The 11,826-nt window shown below is 33.1% G+C and overlaps 1 protein-coding gene across 5 annotated transcripts in view; it reads left to right on the top strand.

Moving 5' to 3' along the window:
* LOC111086422 overlaps window positions 1-11,826 on the top strand; it is a 224,431-nt gene that overhangs the window by 15,939 nt on the left and 196,666 nt on the right. For 4 of the 5 annotated variants that reach the window (XM_022389177.1, XM_022389176.1, XM_022389175.1 and 1 more), the window contains exon 1: window positions 5,974-6,267. The exons of the other annotated variant lie outside the window; for it this stretch is intronic. The gene's annotated coding sequence lies outside the window, so the exon portion shown is untranslated. Of the gene's footprint in view, window positions 1-5,973; window positions 6,268-11,826 lie in introns of those variants that run through there. 5 annotated transcript variants of the gene reach the window in all.

Below are 11,826 nucleotides of genomic sequence, written 5' to 3'. Positions count from 1 at the left end.
ATATTAGAGACAGTATGATAAGAAATAATGACATTATCCAACTGTTAATATGGTGTATATTAGAGACAGTATGATAAGAAATAATGACATAATCCAACTGTTACTATGGTGTATATTAGAGACAGTATGATAAGAAATAATTTCGGGTCACTTTTATGAAAGTTTCTAGCATGAGTAATTTTACATCACACTACCGTTCGCGCTCTTTACGAAACTTCTTACTTCACTTTTTTTTTAGCCCTCCAGTGGCACAGCGGTATGTCTGCGAACTTATAACGCTAGAAACCGGGCTTCGATACCCGTGGTGGGCAGAGCACAGATAGCCCATTGTGTAGCTTTGTGCATAGATTAAAACACTTTTTTGAAAAATGAAATGGTCTTTCCTTTTACTCCCGATCAACAATCAAATATCTTTTTTTGAATTATGAATAACACGAATGGATTGAAAAATTTAATTACATTATCTCAAAATAAACCTTCATTTCGGAGCAATATTGAAATTAGCTTGAATTCTTCGTAACCTCTGAATAGTGGGTGACCCAACGGGTCACGGTAGTCTAGTTTTTATTTATAATTAATTTCATTAAATCTTACTTTTAGTTTCAATTTTTAAACTGCGATTGTCTAATATTTTACTCAATTTTTTACTCATACGTATTAGATATTATTTCAGCCTTTTTAGTATGAATCATTATACATTTAAGTTTTATTGATTTTTCATTTGTTAACTTAAGTATTTCTGACTATTTTCTTCGTCTATATTAATTTATAAGTTCATTTTAGTTTAGTCCTGCTCTAGAAAGTTTACTTACTTTCATCCTAAGTTTTAATGATTTATTCAATCGACTTTACTTCTAGTTCCATCATGTTACAACAGATTTTTTTCTAACGATAAACAAATACGAAGCTTCTACAAAACTACAAATATATCAATTCATCTTTCTTGCCAGAGGCTCGATCACTGTTAAAAATTCGTACTAGTCTAACACAGTTACGACTTTGAACTTAGAAAATCTGTCGCATTTACACATCAAGTTTTTTTCACTTGTGTTATAAGTTTGACTATCAATTCAATTTATTGGATCAGTTTAAAAATCATAAACATTGTAGATTTTATAAAGGAACTGATTTATTTAACAATGCTGGTTTCCATACTACGAATAACTAATGTAAACTTGGTACAGGCAGAAGAGACCCTGAGAGACGGTTCAATTCGTCAAACAGGCATAACAGTTCCTCAACTAATTAACTAAACTATGTCAAGATCGATTTGAAAACATTTTACAACTTACAATGTTGGCTTTCAAATGTTGGAAGGCAATGCCTTACAACACGCAGCCTGTTTCACTGACCTTTCTTAATAATCAATAGTGAGTTGAAAGAACCTGTTCTTTTATTTTATCACGGTTAGTGCGCTCTAATTTACTGTTCTACCTTATCCAATCAATCATTCTCTACAAAGTATAAACTATTTGGAGTTTCATAATAAGATTCGTATAATTAACCAGAAAAGGAATGAATGAATTCTGTATTTGTTTGAACCAGGAATCGCCTGGTAGTTTGCGTGACCAGACTATGAATCGGAGGAATTGTGGTTCGGGTCCAGTGGGAGAACAATAGCAGTGATGATAAAATTCCCCTATTTGATCAGATAAAAGTAGATCAAAAGTTAGCGGTGTATGCCTAAAAGTCACTGCCTTTTCTCTAGTTTGCCAGTTCAGAATTAGGGAATGCTATGCACAGATAGCCCTTGTGTAGCCGTATGCGAAATCTTGAATCAAAGAAATACATATATGCTCTGAGTTCGAGATTGAGCGCATATTGAATATGTGATATTATATGAAAATATAATCTCACATTAGGTTTCGCGTGAAAATTCTGCTCTAGTGTAATCATGGTATAGGTTTAATTAGCTAATGTGAACCTATGTTCAACCATTACATTTCACTCTCATCTTAAAATATGGAAACCTTCGAGTGTTAATTTATCGAATTCTTTAATAGCCTCAACGTCTTTTTTTTAGAATAAAAGTTTATAAATGAAAGTAAATATATTTAAAATGTACAACAAACTACCAAATGTGCTTTATGAAATAATGTACATGCACCTAAAAATTGTACCAAACTATTCCAATGTGTTTTGTAAAAGAGTATAAATAAATGTACATACAACTACAACCTACACCAAACTATCCAATGTGATATGTGAAAGAATAAACATATATCTGAAACCTACATCAAACTATTCCAATGTTTTTGTAAAAGAGTATAAATAAATGTACATACAACTACAACCTACACCCAACTATCCAATGTGATATGTGAAAGAATAGACGTATATCTGAAACCTACATCAAACTATAAAATGTTTTTTGTAAAAGAGTATAAATAAATGTACATACAACTACAACCTACACCCAACTATCCAATGTGATATGTGAAAGAATAAACATATATCTGAAACCTACATCAAACTATAAAATGTGTTTTGTGAAAGAATGTACACATATATAAAACCTACACCAAAATATAAAATGTGTTTCTTATTGTTGAGTATAAATGAATGTACATAAAGTTAATAGTTATACCAAGTTATCCAGTGTGCTGTGTACTGTTATAGAGAATCGCCAAGAAAGTTATTTCCGTTAAATTTGGGAAATGTTTCGTTAAATATAATATTAAGGTGATACACGTGATTTTAACAGATTATTACGCGATATAATTCAAGGTTATTTTAACTCACTTGATTTTTCAGTTTTAGTTCGTGTTTGTATGTGTTAAAGAGGACGCTAGTGTCTCCTTCTTACGTCAAATGATTTGTTTTTTGTTTGTTTGTTTGAAGTTAAGCACAAAGCTACACAATGGGCTATCTGTGCTCTGCCCACCACGGGTATCGAAACCCCAAATGATTTGTTTTTGTTTGAACTTAAGCACAAAGCTACACAATGGGCTATCTGTGATCTGCTTACCACGGGTATCGCAACCCGGTTTCTAGCGTTGTAAGTCCCCAGACATACCGCTGTGCCACTGGGGTGCCAAATGATTTGTTGTCCCAATCTCTATTTTTTTGCAGCGAGATAAGGCAGTCAGTTAACTTCTGTGTAAAATTGAGTTGAGAACCTGTGTTTAAAACATTGTGTGAAAAAGAAAGTTACGCTCTCTGTTTTTACATGGAGCTTTTTTTTTGTTTTTACACCGATACAAAATCCATACTGCCTTTGATACTTCAATATCTATATCGATATCGTTATCGATGAATTAAACCTAAAGAAATTAAAAATAATTTAATTGCAGAGGGGTGTATTATTGATATCCAAAATACATATGGAGAAAAACAACATATCTTTTAATGTATTGCCGGTTCTCGACAGTTGACTTTTAGTTGGTGTCGTCATTAGTGATAGTATGAGATTGCGCATTATTTTCATTTAGCTGTCCCAACATTGAACATCTAATATTAGAACAAGTAAAATGTCAACGAAATAAAATTGATTTATGAATTATACGACAAATCACGTGATTTCCTCTCTCTGAAAGAAAAATAATGACATTCATGATATTTATATAATCATCTGTGAAGACACCTCTGGAACAAGGAACCTTATCGCGATTTTAATCTTCGTTTAAAAGAACACAAAACCTATTTCTGACTTAGCTAAGAAAAATTTTCAGAGCCTAGTTAATAGTAAAATTATTGTAAAATCAATAAATAAATTTCTCTCTAAGCGCTTCTTTAGTTTGTTTGTTTCATATTTTTGTACAAAGCTACACAGATGTTATCTTCGCTAGTAGTTTCTAACATCAAACTAATAGATTAGAGGAAAGGTCGTTAGTTAATACCACACACCGCCACTCTGATCGATATGTGTAGACGGACTTTGTGACATAAGGACGCGAACCATGGATTCTCTAATTGACAGTCCGACATGCAAAACGGGAATATTTTCACTATGTCTTCAAATAATGAATAATGATATTATTGTGGATTGTTAATAGATTGTCACTTCCTAGGATGCAATAATACAGCACGTGAACTACGAGCTGTAATATGAATGAAGACCAATACGGCATAGAGGGCGCATATATAAATTAACTTCGTTGTTCAGGAAATACCTTAAAATGTTTAGTATGCAACTATAAACCATGTTCATTAATAGAGTAAATGCAAGGGCAATAAACAGAAAATATCCAGTCTGTATAATAGTTAACACAATCCATTCGATTGTTTCTTATAGCGCACTCACGGCTCCAAAGTGCGGAGAGCGATTTTGCGGCAATGGGATCATGGACTTCCGGATCCACAGTCTGAGCACGCTAATCACTAGGCCACGTCTGGCATCAACAGAATCTGAAATTTCCATTTGTTCTCTTGTAATATTTTTCAAGAAATTACTATTGATGTTGTTGTTGTTTGAAGTTAAGCACAAAGCTACACAATGGGCTATCTGTGCTCTACCCGCCACGGGTATCGAAACTCGGTTTCTAGCGTTGTAAGTCCGCAGACATACCGCTGTGCCACTGGAGGGGGGCATTACAATTGACTCTCATGCTTGTATGGGAAAATAAGACATCAAAATAATAAAATAAAAACATGCATTAAAATAACCATCTGGGGAAATCCTTCTTCAATTCAAGTGATCAATATGGTTTTCTTATTTCTTTTCTTTTGGCAAAATGTTTTCTTATCCCCGCATTAAATATATTTGTACTTTTTACACTCCTTAAAACAACTAGTAAAATTTATTACCTGCCATTATTATATTTATTTTAGTAATTTAATACCCAATGAGCTCCATTTTTGTCGAGAGTCAAATTTCCAGTCCCTACCATACTCGCACTTTAGACTCGTAGTTCGATTTTTTATGAACATTTAAAAAATCTATTTTCAGTGGGATTTTTCCGAAGTAAAGCTAAAAATGTGTTCGCAGGTATCGTCAACTGAAAGCTGACAGGAAAAAAAACAAAAACAAAAAAAAACGATAGCTTGGATGAATCATTTCACCGTAACGGAACAAAAATCGATGAATAGAGGCGAGTTTTCTGACGCAATATTCCTGTCACAAATATTACGAAATTCATCTCTTTATATAATGGACGAAATATTTATCTTTCAGTTTCTCAAATGGAGATTTTCATTCTACTCTTCTAAACCTCCCAAGGAAAGTGACTGAGAAAATTCTTGATTTTTTTTTGTATATAAATATGGCTTGTCTTTAAACAGAATCGGATTAAGAACACAGTGGGCCCATATACAACTTGAGTTCCATGTCCCCCTTCTCAACACGTCCTTAGTGGGCCCATAGACAACTTCAGTTCCATGTCCCCCTTCTCAGCACGTCCTTGTTATTTTTTTGCATCAAAGTTTTAATCATTAAAACAGCCTTTTACCAAATATAATATTTTCAAACTTTTACAGTTTGCAACTGTAAAAAATTAAGTGCAAAGGCTATTATTAAAAACAAATAGCTAAGTTGCAGAGAACATGAACTCGTGGACAGTTGCCTTCTCTGCCTCTTGGTTAACCAGGCCCTGACCTTGAATAGCTATACCTAAAGAGGATTAAAGTTATTTTTAAAAATCGATAAATGGTTATAATATTTACCTATTATTAGTTTTAGTATAGAATGTAAAAGTAGAATGAATTGTTGGCTTCGCTAACGATGTTGAAACAACTCGATGTTTTTTTTTTTCGGAGGAACATGAAGAGCCTGACGTTCAGGTATAAGCTACTTTCAACTAACGGTGTACCAATAAAGATCTCGACTCGCGGATCGATCTAGTATGGTACGCGGAAGGTACACCGTCGTGTAACACGATTTCAGGTAAGGAAGGCTGGATCGGACAGAACCCAAGATGTGAACTGTACGTTATACCTATGCACTGTGCAATGACATCGTACTATAGCGCCCTCTAGAACAGAGCTAACAATAACGCCCGTAGAAAGCAACAAACGAATCTATAAGGTTGACTTGGCAGCTGGCTAGCAGGTACTCTCGAGTTTCTGGTCTCATTTCCCACTGAAGCAGTGCCTGACTAGTCTGTCAGTTTGATTTTGATAATTCTCTCAACCCGTTGCTAGGTCACCAAGACGAAACTTTGACAAGTGTTGTTATTGGTTAATCAAACCGGCGAGGTTAGTGAGCTTAACATTGTGCTTTGTCTCTCAGGAGCAAGGGTATATATTCTATAAACGTCTTACCCGAAGAAGAATTAGAAACGTATCTTAGACAACATTCTTGTATTATTACCATACGACTTTTTTTAGCAGGTAAGAACTTAGTGAAGAATTTTCACATTTATTTTCAACAAGCACTTTTGAAAAACTTGTTTCTTTGTTAATATAATTCTTCCCCTAATACTTTTATTTCGGTACCTCAAGTTATACTTGTTCGTTGTTTTAGCGTCTAGCTGTACAATGGGATATCTGCGCTCTGTCCACCGCTGGGAATCGAATCCCGGAGTTTAGCGTTGTAAGTCTGCTGTTCCACCAGTTGACTACGTTATAAATAGATGTTTTTTTTTAAATCGACTTTTGTCATGTATACTTATGCTCTTCGAAAAAAATTATCTGACAGTTTATCGATTAATCAACCAATCACTCAATCTGCTGATTTACCTGTCAATTATTGTGTTTATGTGGCTTCATGGTAAAGCTAATTGCTTTGGAAGCACTTGTGTAAGGTCAATAAAAAGTTCTATACCTATACACCCATAAAACGTAGTGTTTATAAACGTATTTTGATATAAAACACGCTTATTAGACCTAGAACGTAAAAGTCTGTAAGACTGCATCTTCTCACAGACAAGTGGGACATTTTTCTTTTGATAGGCAGGCTGTGAATATGCGAGAAAAAGAAGCTGTTATGTTTCATTGCTACCACATTTTAATACAGTTAATTATCTGTGTTTACAAAGAAATAAAACCAAGAAGGTAAAGTGTATCTAGTAACTGGCAACCGATCATCTGCTGATATTATTTCATGAGGCGGTCTGAATACAAAAAAAATCTGAAAACAAAAGCACAAGCAGTTGAGAGAAAAAAAAATGTTTCGTTGTTTTCAAATTTAAGTTGAAGCCCTTGTTCAAATGACTTTTTTTTCGGTTCATTACCTGAAATATTGATTTTTCGAGCGGCATGAAAGTAATATGTTGTGTGATTCCCAGGCTGTAAGATATAAAGGTGTTTTAAAAGGCAAATGAAAACAGTTCTAGACAGTTATAGTAGAGGGACAGAGGTATACATACATATATACATGTATCAATTACTGCAGGAGAAAATACGTATTGTAATTAAGATATGGATGAACGAATATAAGGACTGATTAATTAATGGATAGACAAGTAAGTGGATTGGTGATTATACTACACTATAGATTAAGTAAGTGCATGGTTAGAAGGGTGGACAGATAGGAAGATAAATGAAAAAGATGCCTGAATGAATAAATAGATGAATACTCAAAAATGATAATTTAATTTGATAAAAGTGATAATATAAAATAATCTTATTTCCGAATCTGTTATAGACTTTGTTTTTTATAGATCAGGCCACTTGCCAGGGATTTTGAGCCCCTGATGCAAATCGAAAATATGGGAGGCTTAACTATTATCTGACTGTAGCAATTTCGCATACGTCAAATCAAAAACAAGAATAACGTCAGGAAAAATCCGTAAAAATACATTAAGACAAAATACTTATGGAGTTACGTTATTTAAAATCGTTAATTAAAGTCAAGATTACATATTGTCGACAACAATGTTTATTTTACTGTAGGGGCCTTAAATTTGAAACTTTAACTGATAGCTTGTTCTCAAGTGTTATTGATTTTATCATAACCAAACTCATACACTTCAGTGTATTATCAGGTGATTGGATTCTCTCTCTTCAAGTTGCGGCAAGTTATTTTTGCATTTTTATTTTATGTTCGGATGCTAATATACTTTTTTTTTAAACCAGAGTGTCTGCCTGTTATAGAGAATAACCACGAAAACTAAAAAAAGAAAGAAAAAAGAGACGATATAAACTCTGGTGGTGTTTTAACATCTCAATGACGTCAAGAAAATGGTGTTTTAACATTTTTATGACGTCAATAAAATGGTTTCGTTCAGTTTTAATTTAGTGAATAATGTATTTGCATGCGTGTTAGAATGCGAGTTTTCTTATACTTATTCTTCACTTCGCTAACATTACTGAAAATATTGAAGGGTTTCGAACATATCCTTTTCACATCTTGAATAAATGTTTAATGCATCTTTTACCATAAAAAGCGATACCATTTTGTACTCGCTAAAGCTATTTGATATGTAATTTGACGTTTTTATATCTATATTACAACCCCCCCCCCCCTAGTGGCACAGCGGCACGTCTCAGACTTACAATGCTAAAAAGCTGGTTTCGAACCCCTTCGTGGGCACAGTATAAATAACCATTATGCAGCTTTGTGCTTAACTACAAAAAAACAAAACAAACTATAAGATGAATACTAATAATGTTAAGTGTTGTTTGTATGAAACACTTTATAAAAAAAACAACTAAAGTTGAAATCAAAGCCAGTCGTCATATGACATTGTGGCATGATATACCATACTCGTTGTATTAAAAACTTTGACTAAGCAAAAAACAGGCAAAGAGATTTTGAATGAAAAAGTCAATATGCAATCTGGACTCCTCGGACAAAGGCCTTTTTAACGATATGAGATTTGTAGCGTTTGATCGAGAAATTTACTAGAAAATTCCGGACAGACAAACACAAGCGTATTATTTATATAGATTACCATCTATGGAATAAACTAGGCTTACGTATTAGGCTTAAATTATATTTTATCATTAGGTTTTCTTGTGTTAGCCCAAGGTCTCACATTTGCTAGGTCTAAGTTATTCAAGGAAATACTAAGATTTCGATCGTTGTAAGTCTGTTGTAAATGTTTAGAAGATACGTGTTGAGATAATGATAAAGTGCTTGTTTGATTGGGTAATTATATCATTATGTAAAAGCGTTTGCTACTGTTAGCCAGGTTAGCACGAGTCTGTCCAGGTACCGCGGATCCTTCGTAAGAGAAGACAAGCTCTCCACGTTTCTCAAGTGAAAACGGTTGTAGATAAACTCGGTTGAAATACGGTGTTTCCAGAACTGCGACTTAGTTTCAGAATCTATAATATTTTGTAGTACCACTCTAAAGCGAGGCTAGTTGGATAAATGGTTCTTTGCCTACTGGCATTTCACCTGTCAACACAGATTGTAGGGCTTTTCAAAAACGTGTGGCTGGAATACTTATAACTAGCAATTATACTTAAGGGGAACATATGTTATATCGTTGTATTTGTTTATTTGAGTTATGTGGTTGAAGCTCAACATTTTTTTTTGTTCCAGTGAAACAGTGTTATTACAGGAGCGTAGGAATTGGGGGGCCAGTGAGCACGTGACTCCCAATAATTTCTAAACAACAGGCTGTGTAAAACATATCGGTATTTTAAAGCCAACAACATATTATAGACGGTATCATTACATTTTCCAGGCCTAAACACATATAATAATATATATTCAATGTCATCCTACTGAAAAAAAAAAGACATTAGTAATTTATGTTCGTTTATGAAACCAAGCTACTATTGACTGTGTTATGGATTATGAATAATGCATTTTTTGCAAGAATTGTCATTTGAAAAATTGAAAAAACTACTTAGAGGTTATGTGTAAAAAGTATTCTAAGTTATTTGTTTTTTTAGCAAATCCATATAATGGCGTTATTTTAACATAATCACACACACACACACACACACACACACATATATATATATTGTTTTTGCCAATAGGTAGAGTATAACTTATGTGTATTATCTTCTTGGTTACATTTAAATATCGCATTATGAGTATAACCAATGATGTTTTGACAATGTAACTGAAAAATGTTATATTTTATAAACTCGGGAATTTTAGTGCCCCTCATAAAAAAGTACTTAACAGAAGTGATAAATTGCAATTGTAAGTACAAACTAGCTTAAATAGCTAAAGATAAAGTGAACAGATTGAAATGTTTATAAAATATAGTGTTAGCTGAAAATTGCTGACAATGATGTTAGTGTCTATTGAATAGTAGATTCTTTGATTAAAATAACATTAACGGTTGCACTCTCCTGGTTTTGAATTTTTTAATTATGAAGGTTAATATCATACTTGAATATGTGAATTGCAAGAACTTACCTTAGATTCGGAACTAGGTTTAACAAATGTCTAAGTGTTAACGCACGTACTGCAAAGTGGTATCTAGTCTTACCGATGTAGTCGACTTTACAGCCATTGAACACGTATTTATGTGTTACCAAAGATCTCCAAATTATGATATGATCTGTATATGTTAATATGTTTATTTTTTGTACTGTTAACCGCTCTCATTGATTTATTCCTTATGTAATGGCGTGAGCTACTTAACTTTTAATTTGACATGTATTTTAATTCCATTGTATAATATTTTATGCGCTAATTTTATCGTTCACGGTTTCCTACGTGTTTCATTTGGCTCGTTTCCATATCAAATTGCTGAAGATGGGTTATAATAACCGGAAACATTGAAGACTAACACGACATTTGTTTCATTCGCTGTCTGCATCGTCTTGATCAAGTTTCTACGGGCCGGAAATGATTCAAAATTATTTTTGTAAAAGTTATGTTAAAAAATAATCATTTTTTGTGATATATCACGATGGGCTCCTTCTTTCTCTCATAAAAGTAAATTCATAATATATCACATTTTAAAACTTCAAACATAGGTGGCTTATGATTCATAATATACTATAACAAGCAAAATTACCCGTCCCCAGTGACGGAAAAGGTTTACATTATTTCATGGACTTTAAAAAGATTAATTATGTTGCACTCTTAGTCTCACTCAGAGCCAAAGCTCTGAGCTACTTATAACCCCTACCGCGAAAAGTAATTATTGAGCATTTCATTCATCCTAAAGTAATAATAATACTTAATCCTACTTAATAATAATATACGGTAAATCTACATTTTTATTTAAGTTACGTCACATTTTGAAATGTGAATGATAGTGTGATTAATTTCTAAAACCTTAGTGTGGAATATCTTGCTTACAAAATAAAATCTGGTATCAACATTATTCATGTCTACAGTGTAGTAGAATGTTAAGAGACAAAAATGGGATAAATTAAACTCTATTATGATTGAATAGTTATATATATATTGCTATATGTTAATTCTTGCCTGTTTTTGAAGGATTGATATTAGACATCCATACATTTACTTCCTTTTTTAAAACATTTTTTCTTTACTTTTTTTTTTCAATGCAATGTTTCAATAGACATAGGAAGATTTTATTTATAACCAAGTTCTAAATACAATGATATTCCAGCTGTAATATTTATTGTTTACCTATTATTGGCTGATAATTCCTGTTTTACCCTGTACTTACGTTTTTTAAAGTAATACCAAATTTCTATAAGAAAGCTAGCTTCAAGGGATAATGATAACATCGTTTACACTAGAATTATGATTTTTTTAAAAATTACTACTACTTATTAATTTAACCTATATAAAAGTCAGTGTGTGTCTCGTCACGTCACGCTTGATTTCTCAAAATAGAAGGAGTCATAAAAGCCAAAATGCATTTATCCAGACAGAATAGTTCGATTACAGTCTGCCCATTACGATTTTAGTGACGGAGGTGCAAGGGGGGCCATTGGGAGGGTGCCGTGAAACCTTATAAGTGTAGTGAGTGTTGGTATAATAAGCCTAAAGTAAAGACGTGGCATGGGATCACCTAGCCTAGAGTGAAGTGCATAAAATTTGTCATGGAAGTAAAAATATCG

Source organism: Limulus polyphemus, unplaced genomic scaffold, assembly GCF_000517525.1.
Source record: "Limulus polyphemus unplaced genomic scaffold, Limulus_polyphemus-2.1.2 Scaffold1084, whole genome shotgun sequence".
Lineage (NCBI taxonomy): Eukaryota > Metazoa > Arthropoda > Merostomata > Xiphosura > Limulidae > Limulus > Limulus polyphemus.
Note: the sequence above shows the minus strand (reverse complement) of the source record. Positions and strands in the feature narration are given on the sequence as shown.